The sequence below is a fragment of the Neophocaena asiaeorientalis genome, unplaced genomic scaffold, assembly GCF_003031525.2.
Source record: "Neophocaena asiaeorientalis asiaeorientalis breed wild unplaced genomic scaffold, Neophocaena_asiaeorientalis_V1.1 scaffold678, whole genome shotgun sequence".
Classification (NCBI taxonomy): Eukaryota; Metazoa; Chordata; class Mammalia; order Artiodactyla; family Phocoenidae; genus Neophocaena; species Neophocaena asiaeorientalis.
The window spans coordinates 561,903-579,947 of NW_020175038.1; positions in this window are offsets into that span (position 1 = coordinate 561,903).

The following is an 18,045-nucleotide window of genomic DNA, read 5'->3' on the forward strand; positions in this document are numbered from 1 at the left end:
CCCGTGTACCACAACTACTGAGACTGCGCTCTAGAGCCTGCAAGCCACAACTACTGAGCCCATGTGCCACAACTACTGAAGCCTGCATGCCTAGAGCCCGTGCTCCACAACAAGAGAAGCCACCACAATGAGAAGCCCACGCACCACAACAAAGAGTAGCCCCCACTCGCCACGACTTGAGACAGCCTGCACACAGAAAGACCCAACACAGCCAAAAATAAATAAAATAAAATTTTAAAACATTAAAATTTAAAAAAAAGATCATGTCCTTGCCTTCAAGAAACACCACACATAACCCTCAAGAGAAGGCTGTAAATGGGACATCCAAGGTAAAGGCAATAGGCTGAACAAATCTTTTCCTGAACAGAAGCAATGCCCTTGCTTGCCAAAATTGCCTCTCAGGCAACTTCACCAGTCCCACATGTGACCTGACCCCGAATAAAGATCTCTTTCTACACTCCCTTGCACAAGTAATGATAAAAATGTTGTGCCCATCAACCAGCACATTTAATTCAGCAGCAGCATTTAAATCTGCCTCTCATTTTCCTACCACTTTCCTAAAATTCCAGAGGACGGGGTTATTGTTAAACAGCAGCAAGCATTATTCTCACAGCAGTGCACATTAATAACAATTCAGTGTGGTGTCATGGAAGCCTGCGGGCTCTTAGCTGAATTTATTTGAAAAATAAAGTTTGTTTTTTTTTTCCCCAAAGATCTTTACTTAAGTCAGCATGGAACTCTTGTAAAGATAACTACCAGTAAGTCACAACTACCCAAGGAGCAGTCTTGTTACTTTTTTAATTCACTGCTCACCATGACAACATAATAAACACACCTTTAGAGGCCCATACATGCCCAACTACTGAAAATGTCACAGCTCCTCCTTCATGGTCCTCCCAGGCATAAACTTCAACTGATTTTTTGATTCTTTGAAATTCTAGTAAAACACCAATTTTCAACTGCAAGCTACTACAAATAATTCTGTGATAAATTAGCAACACAAGCCTTATTTCACAATCCACTAATAACTACTAAGCTCTTTTTCTATTTAAAAAAAATAGCAAACCATCAAGTCAATATGGTTTTGACATCTGTTTTTTTAATTTTTGTTTAGAGTTCTCTTAGATGTTCCTGTATCCTTTCATAAATGACTAATAGGAAAGATACAAGACTAATAGGAAACACAACTTTATGTAACTTCGTTGACGGTTGGTTTCAGTTAACAGCTGGTCTTTAAACCACCCAACATAAAAGCATACATTTTAGGGAAAAAAAATTGACCCCAAAACTGCTTCATAAAATAAAGTATTTCATTTTTCAAAGCTTTAGGATTATCTGAGAGGCTATAGTACTAAAAAGTCCCTTGAGTTGGGTTTTTTTTTTTAAGAAAGTTAAAAGTTTCCACCTTTAAATATCAGAGACTAGAGATTTTACAATACAATAAGTGTCAGACGTAAAATACAATTCCCTTCAAAGCCATATATAAAAAAAGTAAGCCTCTGTAAAAAGTTTTTCCTTCCAACATTGAAGTGTGGACCTAAAATCACAGCAAACAATTATGACAATCTTTCTGCAATGGTGCCCAGACATCCAAATTAGCCAAAGCTTCAAGCTTCCATATGCTCAGGTTGGTAACAATGCTGTCTCTGCTACCCAACAGCTGCTCCTTTTTGGTTAAGGAAATACTATAAGAAGCACACCGTGAAGCATAGTGTTCCATTTCCCACCATCCTCCGGACAGATGCGGTCCCTTCCCAAGTACGCAGAGTATAACATAAAGCACATAAAAGATATGACTTCTTTATTCAAATGACTGCTTTTTTCTCCTTCTCTCTCCCATCTTCTATAGCAGTGAATTTGTTTTGGGGGTGGGGAGTAAGGGGCAAATAACTTTGCTCCGAGAAATGTCAGGTGGTTTCAAGAGGAATGTCTAATGATCAGTATCTCTCAGAAAATAAAAAACCATCTCTCACTGGAAGCTTCTCATTGGGCTCATCTCTATGAAGCCTGCCAGACCCCCATATACCAGGGGTGGTTTGCTTTCTCTCCAACAGGGATAATGGGCTTTTCAGCACTTCTGCCAAATTACTGACAGAAGGACCTATTTCCCCTTCCTATGAAAAGAAACTGACAACGACAGAAGCAAGAGAATAACTTTAACCACTAAATTATACATTGCAAAGAATGGATGGATGAATGAAATTCCCACATAATTCTGTTCCAAATTTCTTCCCAGCTAAAAGTTTTTAAGAATGACCAATAAGTCCCAAAAGCACCTGGCCTGAAATTTGTTTCCTGAATTTTTCATGTCTTCTGCCTTATTACTGTCTTTTGAACACACTATTTTTCATTAATACACCAATAAGAGCATAGTTAGTGACTGTATAATTGGGAAATGCCAGGAGATTTTACTTGAGTGTTCTTGTCTTTTTCTGGGACTACATCAACTACATAACTTGCTCCATTAGGAATAGCATTCACAATTTAACATTTGTGCTCATTTTCCCAAAGGTATAAACACTACCACTGTCTCTGGTTCCAAATCACTGAACTTTTTCTCAGTAATCTTTGTGCCCAGTACATCGTCATGCACAGGCAAGCGCTTAATAAATACTATTGGATGATGGATGTACTCAATTATAGAATATTCCAAAATGCTCCATTTTGTAAGCTTCCCAAAGAGCAAAACTGTTGTAGCCTTTATGTGCACCTTAGCTCAAAGTCTGAAGAATTCATTTCAAAACCCACAAATGTATAATCAACGCTCAGAGACAGCTTAAAAGTGTCTCTGTATCACACCTACCCGCCTAAAACACAAAATCTAAATCAAATACAATGGGAACTGAAAAAATGTGTGCTGGAACTGATTTCGCTTTTCAGTATCAAAATTCACATGAGGCATTCTTTAATACAATGAGAAATTTGCAATTCAAAATCCAAATTTTTATGCTCTTTACTAAACAAACAAAACCCACATTATTTAACATTCCCATCAACTCCCTTCTGAAACCAAAGAAAGCGCCCGCGCACACACACACAAAAAGCATTGTTCAGGGGCTTCCCTGGTGGCGCAGTGGTTGAGAGTCCGCCTGCTGATGCAGGGGACGCGGGTTCGTGCCCCGGTCCGGGAAGATCCCACGTGCCGCGGAGCGGCTGGGCCCGTGAGCCATGGCCGCTGAGCCTGCGCGTCCGGAGCCTGTACTCAGCAGCAGGAGAGGCCATAGCAGTGAGAGGCCTGCGAACCGCAAAAAAAAAAAAAAAAAAAAAAAAAAGAAAGCATTGCTCAAAAAAAACTGGGAATTAATACTACAAATATGTTGGAAGCTAACTATTGTGTGTTGAAGGCAAACACATAGCACTTTTCACAGCCAGGTGTTCCAGGTGTATCGTCAATGTTTTCATGTTAACAGTTTGTCATAAAGTGTGGCTGAGGTGGTGCCAAGTTGCCACCAGAGAAGCCTGGCGTGCCCAACTTTAGAGAAAAGGGAACAGAGAATGTGTCTTGGTTATAGAACAAAAGAATTCGTTTTATCACTTGCCTTTACCGCTGGAGAAAATGGCTCCTGGTGTGCTGAATTCCATGATAAATGTGCCCCCTCTAGTTCTTTATTGCCTCTGTAAATCACAGGACTGACAGCAGTTAATAAGAAAAGCTTTTGAGTGGTTTTGAAGTTTTGCTTTGTACAAATAAAGTCTCATATTAAAGACTTTGCTAGTCCTCAAGGTGCAGAAAAAGCAGCATGCGTGGAACTTCCATACTTTTAACTGTTTGTCTTTTTTTTTAATTTTCAAAACAAAAAAAATGAAAACATTTCAGACATGCACGTTGGAAAAATAAAAGCAGATTTTAGTTTAAATGGCTTTGTATACTCACTGAGTTGCCGTTGCTATTGAAATTACAACCTCTTCTAGTTTTCATAAGCTGGATATTCAGATAAATACCAGAAAAGATATGTGGTGGAAAGAAGGTTGTTACAGTAGATTTATTATTACATTTTTTACCATAATTGCATGTTTTACCTCTTTTAGCCAAAGCAAATTTTGGTTCAGTGTCAAGAAAGAGAATGCTAAATTCCACTGAACCGATCACCTGCCAGTTCAATCATAGGTCCTGGGATCCTGAAATTCTGAAATCATGTTTCAGAATATAACTGACGTTAAAAGGAATAACGAAGCTACTTCACTGAGTAGCCTTTTTCTCAAGGAGTTTAAAATACTTTGCCACAACAGCCTTACAAAGTCCTAAAGGGCAGACTTTATTATTTGTACTTTCTTGCTGAGGAAGCTGAGGCACAAAAAAAACGAGAAATGCCTTTTCCTGATTATTGTTAAGTTCTCCATACAGCCAAAAATAAGGACCAACTAGAGTTGGTACTCTTCTCATAAGACCTCACTTATTTTACGGCACACAAAATAAGAATTTTGAATGCATTTTCCTCTGACAATATCTCCACAGCAAAGAAGGGTTAGTAATCCATTTAAATTGGCTGAATATCTATCTGAACCAGAAACTGGCCAGTTTACAATGTGGGGTTCAACTTCTCTTTGCCACAAGCCACAAGGGCAAATAAAAATGTCTTTCAAATTATCTACTTGTGGCAGCTTGCAGTTTGGTGGGCATACAGTTAAAGAGGCTAAACAATAGCTAATGTCGATGTAGGTTTTTGGAACATGCTGATTAAGTATACATTTCACAGCAAGTGTATATCCGGGACCTGGCTTTACCATTAGGATTTCATTAAGTGACATTTTACTGAAACAAATTAGAACAAATGTTCCGGAAATTTTGTTTCTTTTCTATGGTTTGCTCTACCTAGTCTAACTCTGGCCAATTCTCTCCAAAGTAAATTTTCTTAATCCATTGTCCCAAGTGAATAAGAATGAACAAGATTCCAAACTCTTCCAGGGCTCTCTGTTGAGATTTCCAAACTGCACAGGTCACCCCGAGAGTCATCTGGGGCAGTCGGCACAGCAGAACTTAGATAGCTCATACTTGATCATCAGAATACTGGAGGCAAAAGAAAGATGTGTGGTTACCTTAAAGAGATTATTCCATGAGACTCAGAACTCCATGTGTGCTATGAACTCCTGTGAAACACTGAAGCACTTCTCTGGAAGGAAAACCCAGGTTCCATCTGGATTATCAGGATAAATTTCCTTGAATCTCCAATTAAGTTGACCAGAAACCTGGCCCAGATCTCTGGAGATAAAAGAGTCATGTCAAGGAACTCAGGTTGTCCAAATATCATATAGGTGTAGTCGAGTGAAAGTATCCAAGAGAGCATTCCTGTAGATTTATAGCACGCCTGACATTTAAGAAACTGATAAGATAGAACGGGTACTAAGATCCACGGGTATTAACCAGATTTCCCAGGGTTTAGAACAATAAGGGTCATGCCAGGCTGTTTCAGAAGGCAACAGACCATAGTCCAAAGGACCAGAGACTCCGGTGTTGGACAGAACTGGCTACAAATTTAAGCTTATCCACTTTCTAGTTTTGTGACTTTGCAAATAACCTAACATGTCTGAGTCCCTCTAAATCTATGTCATAGCTATGACTGGTGTATGGTTAGGTTTATAAAGCACTTGCAGAATGCCCCACAGAGAAAGTACCCAGTAAAACACTAATTAATTTATTCAACAAATATATGCCAGGAAGAGTTCTTTCCATATGTTATTTCACTTAATCCCCACAACAACTGTATTATTAGCCCTTAAGTAAAAGAGGTAGTCAGGGAGTCATTTAAAAAGAGACCCCAATCCAGAAGGGTCAACCTCAGTAGAAAGAGGCTGGAGATGGACCCTGGAATGCAGACAAGAGGCATGTGAGCCGCCCTCTGCCGTTCCCATGGGGGGCACCCAGGAGAGTGTCTCCAGAGTCAGAGCATCTGCCAAGCCCAGAGAACACCACCAGCAGATCAGGACAGGATTGCCAAGGAAGCTTTTCCTGTACTTACCCCACCTCTTCACCCTTCTCAGCCCTTCCCTGGGGTTGGGATAGGTGGGGAGGAGAAGCTCCAAAACAGAAACAGAGAAGTCAACCCATCCCCACCTCCTATTGTGGGCTTCTCAACCTAATCCATCACCAAGCTGGGCAAGAAGAGTGGCTTGAACTGTAAGAAAGTTCAGAATGTTACACTGGACTAGTCATTTTTATTACTAAAAGTAGACTGTTATTATTACTAGAGACAATCAGAATATATTTTCTTAAATCTAAGAGTGGCTGGAAAAGCTAAGGGATGAGTCTGAGATTTCATCCAGGTGTAGGCAAAGAACTGGCCCACAGAGTGGGTCAGAGAGGGAGGGGAATAAGACTGTTTGTATCCTAGAGTTCTACTTTCCAACATACCATTGCTTTAATATAAAATATATTCACCTAAAAGTCCTGTAAAACTAGAAAATGAAAACGGAGGAATAAGAGCATGGCCGTCAGCCAAATTAAAAACTTATTCTGAAAATACTTGATGCTAAATTTAAAGATGAGTATTCCATGCTGACATGGAAGTTTACATGCATGAAAATTCTGAGTGAGTCTCCATAGCCAAGTATGTGGCTCTACCATATTGCACTGAGATTAGTTTAGTCATTCAATCTGGATATACTGAGAAAGAGAAGAAAGGTTTATGAAGCTCAAACTGAAGCAGACACTATAATTTGAATAAATCAGACTATGCCCTCTTTCAAATTATACTGACAGTCATTTAGGTTATCCAGGACTCCCCCTTCCTTTCCACAAAAAAAAAAAAAAAAAAATTGCTTTCCATAGAATCTGAATTCAGTAGACAAATATCAACACATTCCTTCATTTTATCTTTCATGGACCTAACCAAAGATAAAAATAAGGGGGTTGTGGGTCCTAAGGTTTTTGTGTACTTTGCAACTATGTATAAGAATATTAAATAATTTGAAGTATTTGTAGAGCAGAAGGGAGCAGTTGGGGAGGAATACACTGGGCCTTCAGAAATATTGGTAATATTCTAACACCTCAGTTGAAAAGTGAACACATTTTATTTATTTCATTGTTCTTCATACATCACACACATATAATGGTATATCAAGCATTTCAAATTTTTCAAAAGCTTTTGTATTATGGAAACAGTAAAATGATCAGTGGTTGCCAGGGGTTAGAAGGGAGAGAGGGACGATTAGGCAGAGCACAGAGGATTTTTAGGGCAGTGAAAGTATTCTGTATGATACTATAATGGTGGATACATGTAATTATACATTTGTCAAAACCCACAAAATGTACACCACCAAGAGTGAGCACTAACGTAAACTACAGACTCTAAGTGATAACAACACGTCAATGCAGGTTCTTCAACTGTAACAAATGTACCACTCTGACGCAGGACGTTGGCTGTGGGGGAGGCTGTGTACCTATAGGGTCAGGGGGCATATGGGAACTCTATACTTCCTGCTTAATTTTGCCGTGAAACTAAAACTGATCTAAAAAATAAAACTTATTTTTTTTTAAAACGTTTGTATTGCTAGTCCCTCTACTTCTGAATGCTCATCTCTAACTGTTCAAAATCTATTTTAAGTGACACTTCCATAACGCCCTCCCTGATACTTCCTCTTGCCACAGAGGAACCTATTACTCTTCTCTATGCTGCCACAGCTCCTGAACCTTTATTCCATCCCTTCCATGGGACATGCACTGCATGTGTTCATCTACCACCCCTCCTTAACTGAGGAAAAGGAAGGCAGCATCTTGGTGTTCTTTATATTTCAAACAACTACAAGAGTGTTTTGCATATAATACATAGTCAATATACCTTAAATTATTTCATATTATAACATATTTATATGCTACATAAATTAATATAGAATAATCAATAATGTTCCAACTGAATATGATTTTTAGCCTCAAAGAGATTAATTCTACAAAGATGCTCCCAACATCCCTGATATATTTGAAATGACACCTATCAGCATTTTAACTAGTTTTCTTTCCTTGCTGGTGAATAATTGCCACAACTATAGATATGAGCTCATTTAAAGGAATGCAGAGAGCTCTCCCTAAGATCATTTAATAGACCTATGCATAATTATCAATTTCCTCTTGAAGCTAACATTTGCTAAAAGAAAAGGAAAGATGCTATTAATGATCAGAACACTTGACTTTCTGGACCTATTCCATTTAATGGGGAAAACTCAGTTCTTTGTTCTTGGGTTTCTGCCAGGTGGTCTTTTACAGGGAATCATTCTAAACTTCTAATCACAGTTCAACAACCATCTGCCAAATCATATACAGGTATTGATGTTTGCCACTCTACAGTTAAACTACATCACATGTCAATGCAATCAACTCATTAGCAGACTTGTATCAAGCTTCAGTGCTCACTACCCACTTCTGCACCTCTTTGATTAAGCAGTTTATGGACCATAGTCCCTGCCTGTCTGCCAGCTGATCAGCTCAGTAATACTGCTAATATAAAATCAAATCAGCAGAAGAAGAAAGCGGTAAAAACCCCTGTGAGCACTCTGGTTCCCTCTTATGCAGAATATCAATATACTATAATCTAGCAAGCAAAGCAAATGAAATTTAAAAATTGCTTAGAGAATCATTTTCACCAAAAGTCACAAGAGGTCATTAAAAAGCACTGTAACTGCCCCTGTATTATACTTTGCTATCATTCTTCCATCTTCCTTGTTACCTGAGATTTTAAATCTCTCTTGCTGACGTAAAAACCATAAGCAAACCTCAAGTGTGACTGTCACATGCAGAATCTGAGTGTTAGAGGTCAATGTGACTTACTGGTATGCTGGCCCACTGCTCCAAATTTTATATCTCTTCTGTTCCTCAGTTATTGCCTGACATGATTTAACAACTGTAATTCCTTATTTAACGATGTCAAAGGTTTTTAGGAAATTGACTGTATTTCACCAACGATATATTTCTTCTTGATTACAGAGTGGTTAAAATGATTTTAAACCAAGACAGCAAAATAAAGCAGTAATAAAATCAATAAAAGGTGCTTAAAACATTCCTTCTATTAGGTAATGGCATTTAAAATATCCGTAGCTTGTAATGGCACTTAGGATATGCCCAAAAATCAATGAGCTAAATTACTTATTGAACTAGTTAATTTGAACATTGAGTTTTTTATGTATATTGATAAAATGGGCTATAGAATACTCCTGGCAAGTAGCAGTACCACGTTCATGGTCAGATGTCTCCCTCTGCTGGAAAAACAAATTAAGCAATTTCCTCCAGTTAAGAACAAAAAGATAAAAAATTAAAAGATGTAACCTCAAAAAGTCCACAACAGACCTCTGAATCTTAAAAGACTCCAGAAACTCATGAGAATACAAAATCATTAAGGGTTAAAAAGCACATGCACCTTTTTAAAACTTTGTCATTAACCTGGAACATGGTACTTTATAGTCAATATCAAACAGCAGATGAGAACTAAAATTTAATTGTTTCAAAACTCCCTTCCTAATTTCCTAACCATTATCCTAGGGTTTTTGGTATCTTAGAATAAGATTCTAAAAGCCTTGAATCCTTTCTCTTTGATGTCAGAAGGAAAAGGGTTTGAATTTTAAAAGAGAAAGTATAAATCTGTGCTCAAGGAAAAGTCCACATTCTTTGCAGTTTAATTTGATCAAAATCAAGTTTGAACTATCTTTGCAAATGAAGGGTTTTGAGAACTCAAAGTATGAATCCACTAAACAGCTTCACATTCCTCTCGCTGTGTGGGGTGGTATGAGAGTTTCCAATACTATTATTACCATTATTTTTTTTTTCAAAAATCTACTATTTAAAATGCTAAGTACTTTACTGAAAAGACTCTTCACTGCTTTTCTATTTCTCCCCCTGCCAGTTCAGCCCTAAGCAGGTGTTAGACTTCTGAAGAGCCTGCCTCAGGACTTTTAACTCGAACTACAAAGAGGAGCTTCAGAAATTATGATAAAAGGTGTTAAGAGAGAAATGAAGGTGAAGAGGTTATCTGACACTAACCTAAAATTGTACATAGTACCTTTTGAAAAATTATAGCTACCCAGAATATACCATTTGGTTTTGAATGGCTTTATCAATAACAGTCCATATATTTTTTTCACTCACATTTGAACACATTTCATTTATATTCGAAACAATGAGTATATTTAAAATTACATGCATTATCAGAAATTTTTAATCAGAGAGTTTTGCTCAGTCTATATGAGTTTGGTTTGGTTTTGTGTTGTTTTGGTTTTGCATATAGGGAGACTAAAATAGAAAACTACAGAGAATACTATGATTTTTTGCATGCTGAAAGATCACTAACTAAACAGGAAACTACAGAGAATATTGTTATTTTTTTGCATGCTGAAAGATCACTGACCAACATATTATGGATATACTGTGTAACATATTACCCAAGTTACACAATACAGTTAACAAGTGTATGACTCTTGCTAGGTGCAGATGCTAATAAGATGACTAAGCTATGGTCCTGGCCTCCACATATACCCTAGTACTAAAGAGACACATGTCAAATGAATCATTACTATTCAGCACGATGAGCAGTACAGTAGTAATAAGCACTAGGTGCTGTGGGGACCCAGAGGTCAGAGGAACTAACACTGCCTGGGCAAGGTAAGGAAAACTCCAACAGAAGAGATGACCTACTGAGTGTGATCCTTGAGAAAGACCCAGCAATTCTGGTGTTTAAGCGGTCAAGGGCAATTCAGAAAGCAGAAATGGGATGGGCACAGAGAAAAGCAAATTCCTTTGGAAACAGATTAAATGGTTTCAGGCTGGTCTAACAGAGGATGAGAGCAATAGGGGATGAGGCTCTGAGTGGTTGGCTGAGGCCACGCTACAAAGAGTCTTGGATACCTTCCTAAAGTTCAGATTTTATCTTGTAGGCACTGGAAAGGTTCTGAAGGATTTTAAGGAAGTTACATCAGCACTTCGCATTGGGGGAAAAAAAACAACGCCAGCATTTTGAAAGATGGCTTGAAGGTTCTGGCTGGAGGAGGGAAGAGGCACCTGTAGCAACAGACTGCAGAAATTTGGAAAACTTGAGAGAATGTCAGTGATAATGAAGCATTACCACAAACCCAGGTTAACGCCTACTTCTTTTCTGACTTCCAGGTCTAAAAAAAGAAACTTCCATGTTATATGAACAACGTACTGATTTTTTTTAAAGACTTTTGCCCTTTCCTGTTCTTGCAGAAAGCAAAAAATTGACAAACATTGCTCTATTATTAAAACACAAAGTATAGCAACTTCAAATTGATTCAACTTGCCTTAAATTTCTCAATAGTCTTTCTAGTTGCATTAAAACTTCAACTGAAGTATGTGTGCAGGTGCCCAAAACTGAAAGGTAAATATAAAACTAAAACTAGTTGCTCCATTTGAGATTAGGATAATGGTTGATTTTTTTTTCTTCCAATAGTAGATATTTAACAATAACGTATTGCCCTGGCTTTTCAAGTTTAAAAAAAGGCTTCTTTGATTTACCATCTTGAAGAAAATAAGGAAAGGAAAAATATCTCTGTCCTTAAAAAGATGAAAAGCTTCATCTGTCTTCAAACCTTATACTTGTTTTGATACATTCATAAATCTTCATCTAAAAGTCCAGTTAAAAAAAATGTTTAATTTTACACCGTCATCAGGAATGGCTCTGTATAGCACAGGGAACACTGCTCAATATTCTGTTATAACCTAAATGGGTAAAGAATTTGAAAAAGAATAGATACATGTATATGTATAACTGAATCACTTTGTTGTACATCTGAAACTAATAACATTGTTAATCAACTGTGCTCCGAGATAAAAATGTTTAAAAAAAGCATAAGAAAAGAATCAGAATAGAAACAAAAGACAAAAATGGCCTTCAAGTGCTTCCCTGGTGGTGCAGTGCTCAAGAACCCACCTACCAATGCAGGAGACATGGGTTCGAGCCCTGGTCCGGGAAGATCCCACATGCCACAGAGCAACTAAGCCCGCGCGCCACAACTACTAAGCCTGTGCTCTAGAGCCCGCAAGCCGCAACTACTGAGCCCGTATGCCACAACTACTGAAGCCCGCGCATCTAGAGCTGATGCTCCGCAACAAGAGAAGCCACTGCAATGAGAAGCCCATGCACCGCAACGAAGAGTAGCCCCCATTCGCCACAGCTAGAGAAAAGCCCGCACGCAGCAACAAAGACCCAATGCAGCCAAAAATAAACAGACAAATTTTTTAAATGGCCTTCAAAACATTTTAAAATGTTAAATAGATGACACTAGTTGTTTGCTTCTTTATATTTAATGAGTTCTTTTTAATAAAGCTGAAAGTGTGTGTAATTGAAAGAAGAGATAAATTCAAAATAAAGGTCTTTAAAATAAATAAATAAATAAATAAAGGTCTTTGAGGCTCAAACCAAAGTAGCTCCCAAGGCTGAATCTGGCCTCCTGGGTTTTCTTTGACACTAGTTGTTTGCTTCTTTATATTTAATGAGTTCTTTTTAATAAAGCTGAAAGTGTGTGTAATTGAAAGAAGAGATAAATTCAAAATAAAGGTCTTTAAAATAAATAAATAAATAAATAAAGGTCTTTGAGGCTCAAACCAAAGTAGCTCCCAAGGCTGAATCTGGCCTCCTGGGTTTTCTTTGACACTAGTTGTTTGCTTCTTTATATTTAATGAGTTCTTTTTAATAAAGCTGAAAGTGTGTGTAATTGAAAGAAGAGATAAATTCAAAATAAAGGTCTTTAAAAAAATAAATAAATAAATAAAGGTCTTTGAGGCTCAAAGTAGCTCCCAAGGCTGAATCTGGCCTCCTGGGTTTTCTTTTATAGTCAACTGTTACAAGTGTTCCTATACCAACCTTAAAGTGTCCTGTTTTAATCGCAGCAGCCGCTAACACTGTTCCTGAAAGAAAATTAACTCTTCAGATGGGAGATTTCCTACGGTCTGCACACCGCAGTCTCTCTGGGCTTCATCCAAGACAGGTGAACTGTGCTCCATTGTGGCCTCCTTACAGGCTTTCAAAGCACAATGGAGAATGGTTTTCTAACATATTTGTACCGCATAAGGGTTCCTGTGGAGAGTTCTATTTCCTGGATATAAACTAGAAATTGCTGTAATTTTTTTAGTTCTTTTTAATTTGCAGTTAAATGAAATATGACAACAACAAGAGGAATAGCAATCATGCAGGTATCCAGGGCCAACACATAAGGCTCATCACTTGTGTAAAGCATAAAACAAGGAAAATCTCTTTAAACGAATCCAATCTTTCTGCAACAATTAGCCTTTTGAAAAATCAAACTGATCACCAATACATTTTAAAAGAGGAATTTAAAAAAACATATTTCCATAAACTAAATATACCTGAGGCAAAAGAAGGATAAAGAAACACTCGGCAAATGCAAAAGATGAATTTCAACTCTTGTTCTGCTGGATTACTTAAAATATAAACACCAGTTAAGAAAAAAAAAATTTTTTTTTTTTTGGCCACGCCATGCAGCTTATGATATCCTAGTTCCCCAACCAGGGATTGAACCCAGGCCCTTGGCAGTGAAAGTGCAGAGTCCTAACCACTGGACCACCAGGGAATTCCCAAGAAAAAATTCTTATAGCCTTTTATAATATATAATAATGATAATGACCCTACACTCTAATGATAACCATGTCTAACATATGCTGAGTTCTTACTATGTTCCAAGAACTATGCTAAGCTCTCTATATCACAAGATAGACTTATTTTTGCCTGCTAAGCATTCATTCCCCCCTTCCAATTACAACATCCCCTTTTTCCTTCCCCACTCATGTGGTCATGGTGAGCTGATCCATCACAGTTGCACCATCTCCAAACTGATCCTAAACTGGACATTTAGAAAACTCTATTCCCTTGGGCACAGCAGTCAGTTCAGAGTGGCTCCCAGTCCCAGCAAGGCCAATCAAATTTCGTAAATAAAGGTTTGAAGTTCAAAACCTCCCTTCCTTTAAATATTTAAAGCTGTGACTATCTGTAGCCATCAAAATATTTCCCCGCCACTAGTAGGAAATCTATCTGGAAATGGAACCAAAACACTGAAGGATGCTGAAAGGTGGAGAGAGAAACATCAGTAAGCCCCCTAGAACACGCAGGGCCCTTGAACTTGCTGTTACATGAGATAATGAATTTCCCTTCACTGCAGCTGGTTAGCGTAGGGTTCCACTACCAGCAATTAAGAATCGTCTGGCTTGGGCTTCCCTGGTGGCGCAGTGGTTGAGAGTCCGCCTGCCGATGCAGGGGACACGGGTGCGTGCCCCGGTACGGGAAGATCCCACATGCCGCGGAGCAGCTGGGCCCGTGAGCCATGGCCACTGAGCCTGCGCGTCCGGAGCCTGTGCTCCGCAACAGGAGAGGCCACAGCAGTGAGAGGACAGCGTACAGGAAAAATAAAAAAATAAGAATCGTCTGGCTTGTGCACACACCTACAGCTAGCCCATGCAGTCACATGGGTCTACACCAACAGCCAGGGTCCCCTCAGCTGCTCACATGTCTGCAGTTAGCCCCAGCCCCTGCTGCTGGCCCTGTCCCTCACCACTGCATGTGTGTCTGCGGCAGGCCCCGCCCCTACACAGGCACCTACAGCTGGTCCCTACAGCCAAGCACGAATACACTGCCAGATCTGGTCACAACTGCTAACCTCCACTGGTAGCAGCTGGACCTGAAGGCTCCACTGAAGACCTCAACAGCCCTTGCAGCTACTGCAGACCCCGCACAGCTCTCACCAAGGATCATGCAATTGTTGGTGTGGCGGATCCCAGCCGCCTGAGCCAACAAGACACACACCCTTGGACCCAGAGGCTCTACTCACCCTCATACTTAGCACCCCACACCACTAGACCCAGGACCATAGCACACTCCAGACTGCCTTCACTCACAGGTGAAGGTTTTTCCTTTCTGAAGTCAGTCCAGAAAGTCTGGAAGAGGTGACTGCTTCTTCAAAGGTAGAGACATCTATACAAGGCTATAGGGAACACGAGGAATCAGGTCAACAAGACACCACCAAAGAAAATGGTAAACTTCCAGCACCCACAAGGATGTCTGAACCCCAGCAATGAATACAGCTTAGACTAAAGGTGGTATATCTTCCTTTTTTTTTTTTTTCCAAATCTAGTAAGATGATCAACAGAGGCTGCAGAGTTCAAAGTATTGCTGCCATGCATGCAGGACCATGATTCCATGTTCTGGACCTAGAAAAATAAGAACTCTTTCAAGATACTAGGGTCTGTGGGGGGGCTATCTCCCTAAATTGAAAGACAAAGGTGGACTAGAGAGATATGAACAAGATGGTGGCATAGGAATTTCTAGCACACATCCTCTCCCAAAACATCAGTTGGAACAACTATCCACATGCAAAAATACCTTCACTAGAGGTAAGAATTTCAGGTAAGGGATTACAGTACCTAATCCAATTTTAAAATGAGCAGAGGACCTGAATAGAGACTTTTTTTAAGACATACAAATGACTAACAGGTACATGAAAAGATGCTCAACACCACTAATCATCAGGGAAATGCAAATCAAAACCATAATGAAATATCACCTTATACCTGTTAGAATGGCTATTATCAAAAAGACAGGAGATATGAAGTGTTGGTGAGAATGTGGAGAAAAGGGAACACTTGTGCACTCTTGGTGGGAATGTAAATTGATACAGCCACTATGGAAAAGAGTACGGAAGTTCCTAAAAGAACTAAAAATAGAACTACCACATGATCCAGCAACCCCACTTCTGGGTATGTATCCAAAGGAAATGAAATCACTATCTCAAAGAGATGTCTGAATCCCTGTGTTCACTGTAGCATTATTCACAATGGCCAAGACATGGACACAACCTATGTGTCTGTTGATGCATGAATCAATAAAGAAAATGTGGCATATATATATGTATATATTACTCAGCCATAAAAAGGAAGGAAATCCTTCCATTTTGTGACAAAATTGATGGATCTTGAGGGTATTATGGTAAGTGAAATGACAGATAGAAAGACAAATACTATATGATCTCACTTACATGTGGAAATGAAAAATGCAGAATCCACAGAAATAGAGAGTAGAATAGTTGTTGCCAGAGTCTAGGAGTCAGGCAAATGGGAGTTGTTGGTCAAAGAGTACAAACTTCCAATAATAAGATGGAAAGCTAAGGTACAGTATGGTGACTATAGTTAACAATACTGTATTATATATTTGAAAGTTGCTCTTAAATATTCTCACCACAAAAAAAAATGGTAATTACGTGGGGTGATGGAAGCATTAACTAACCTTATTGTGGTAATCATTTTGCAATACATACATGTATCAAATCATCACATTGCACTTCTTAAACTTACACGTTATATGTCAATTACATCTCAATAAATTTGGGAAAAGGAGAATTTAACATTAAAAAAGAAAGACAGGGGCTTCCCTGGTGGTGCAGTGGTTAAGAATCCACCTGCCAATGCAGGGAACACGGGTTCGAGCCCTAGGCCGGGACGATCCCACATGCCGCAGAGCAACTAAGCCTGTGCACCACAACTACTGAGCCTGCACTCTAGAGCCTGCGAGCCACTACTACTGAGCCCACGCAACACAACTACTGAAGCCCGTGCGCCTAGAGCCCATCTCCCGCCACAAGAGAAACCAAAGCAATGAGAAGCCCGAGCACTGCAACAAAGAGTAGCCCCCGCTCACCACAACTAAAGAAAGCCCACACGCAGCAACAAAGAGCCAACACGCCAAAAATAAATTAATTTTTTTTAAAAAAGACATGGGGTAAGGGATTAAGAGGCACAAACTATTATGATAAAATAAGCTACAAGGATATATTGTACAACACGGGGAATATAGCCAATATTTTATATTAACTATAAATGGAGTATAACCTTTAAAAGTTGTGAATCACTATATTGTACACCTGTAACTTATATAATATTGTACAGCAACTATACCTCAATAAAAAATAAATAAAAAATTTTAAATTACATTTCTTTCTTTAAAAAAAGTCAAAGGAAAATAAAATGTATTATCCTTATGCTCTCATCAAATCCTCTTAAAGTCCAGAATTAAATGAACAAAAGAAAGTAGATTTCTTATATCTCCTTCTGCATTCCTCTGAATGAATTTAGCCCCTAATAGTGGCTACGAAATTAGTTACGATTTCAAGTCAGTTCCATTAAAAAAGAAAAAGAAAAAATAGGACATGAAAAATACCTTCCTTATGATTTCAAGTTGTCTTCTTTATCCTCTAAATATTTTAGTCCAAAAACATGCTTCCTTTAGAGTCCAATTATTATGCCTTACCTGACACATAAGAAAAATCAAAATCAATCTTTGATCTTAAAAATTAGGGGGGAAAACCCTTCCAAGGTCTTTTCATAACAGTTACATGTCTACACTTTGTTGAATAGCATCACGTAAGAAATGAAACAAGAACATCTACTTTGAACCAGGCACTAAACACCAGCAAGCATGCTTTAACACATCACACAGTGGGGCTGACTTACATTTCCTTAATTTAAAAGTTCTATCGTCATAAGTAGCAGCAATCATCTCATAGTCAAATCAAAAACATTAAAAGAATGAGGAAGATGCAAAACAGTGTTCCCCAAAGTAGGAAGAGTTTATGAAATGAAAGTGAGGGGTAGCGCCCAGAAAGGGTATCAAAAGCTCCCTAATTATACTGGAAGGAGGCTAAGGTTCAGAGCAAAAGTCTCCTTGTCATTCTTCAGAGAGTTCAGATCCTCTATTGATATAGGGAAGGTAGAAGGTGTTTAAAAACAGGATAAACAATAAATAATTCACGCTGCTGAAGTATTGTTTTTGTTTACAGAAATGGCAACTTAAAGTCAGATAGAAAACTAAACTTGCATGGATTTTAAGTCATTTGCCTTCTTCCACAAATAAGCTCAAGTCCTCTTTTCCTACATTTCCCCTTTTAGTCTTCTTTTTTCTCTTTCCCAGCTAACTATGAAAACATATTTCCTTATTGCTTTCCATCTTTTCGCCAATCTTTTCGTAAGGTTTTATTTTAAAACCAATCTGAATGACCTAACTCTAGGCACAAACTGCATTCTTCTAACCCTTGTTAAATGGTAAG